The sequence below is a fragment of the Arachis duranensis genome, chromosome 7, assembly GCF_000817695.3.
Source record: "Arachis duranensis cultivar V14167 chromosome 7, aradu.V14167.gnm2.J7QH, whole genome shotgun sequence".
Classification (NCBI taxonomy): domain Eukaryota; kingdom Viridiplantae; phylum Streptophyta; class Magnoliopsida; order Fabales; family Fabaceae; genus Arachis; species Arachis duranensis.
In genome coordinates, this window is record NC_029778.3 from 36,193,948 (window position 1) to 36,195,285 (window position 1,338).

A 1,338-nucleotide genomic window follows, 5' to 3' on the forward strand; every position below is an offset into this window, starting at 1 on the left:
CTGTGGACCCCACAGGATCACCTCAGGATCTGTGGACCCCACAGGATCCCCACCTACCATATTCCCACCTTTTCTTTTAATCCTAATCACACTCTCCTAATCCTAATCTCATTTCACCCTTTCCCATATCACATCTCCCAAAAACCTTCACCAATCACCTCAATTCCTCTTCCCAATTACCCCATTCACCTTTCACATCAATCCACTCTTCCCCATAAACCCCACCTACCTTCATAAAATCAATTTCCCACCCATTCCCACCCAATATGGCCGAACACCCACCCTCCCCTCTCCCCTCTCCCTATAAATACCCTTCCATTCTACTTCATTCTCACACAACACAACCCCTTCTTCTCCCACATAGCCGAACCTACTTCTTTCCCTCTCTACCATATTCTCTTCTTCTTCTTCTTCTCTTCTTTTCTTTCTTGCTCGAGGGCGAGCAATATTTTAAGTTTGGTGTGGTAAAAGCATAGCTTTTTTTTTGCTTTTCCATTACCATTAATGGCACCCAAGGCCAGAGAAACCTCAAAGGGAAGACAAAAGCTTCCACCTCTGAGTCTTGGGAGATGGAAAATATAAGCCGTCATAGCTCAGTGGTATAACATGTGGCTGCAAATCAAGAGATCCTTGAGATACCTCAGGGAATAAGTTATCCTCCACACAAATATTGGAAGCAACTAAGGATAGAAACACCAAAATTACTAGGAATCATTTAACAGAAGCAAGGAAGAGACATAGAGAAGCTCAAAAAGCACCATTGGACCTTCAAGAAGGCGCCACCCTCACTCAGGTGGATTCATTCCTTGTTCCTTATTTCTTTCTGTTTTCGGTTTTTAGTATTAGGTTTATCTATGTTTTGTGTCTATATTTCATGATCATTAGTATGTAACCATGCCTTAAAGCTATGAATAAAATCCATTAGTCTTTCACCTCTCTTAAATGAAAAATGTTTTAATTCAAAAGAACAAGAAGTACATAGATTTCGAATTCATCCTTGAATTTAATTTAATTATATTGATGTGGTGGCAATACTTTTTGTTTTCTGAATGAATGCTTGAACAGTGCATATTTTTGATCTTGTTGTTTATGAGTGTTAAAATTGATTGGCTCTTGAAAGAATGATGAACAAAGAGAAATGTTATTGATGATTTGAAAAAAATCATGAAATTGATTCTTGAAGCAAGAAAAAGCAGTGAAAAAGGAAGCTTGCGAAAAAAAAATGGCGAAAAAAATATAGAAAGAAAAAGAAGGAGCAGAAGAAAAAGCCAATAGCCCTTAAAACCAAAAGGCAAGGGTAAAAATGATCCAAGGCTTTGAGCATCAATGGATAGGAGG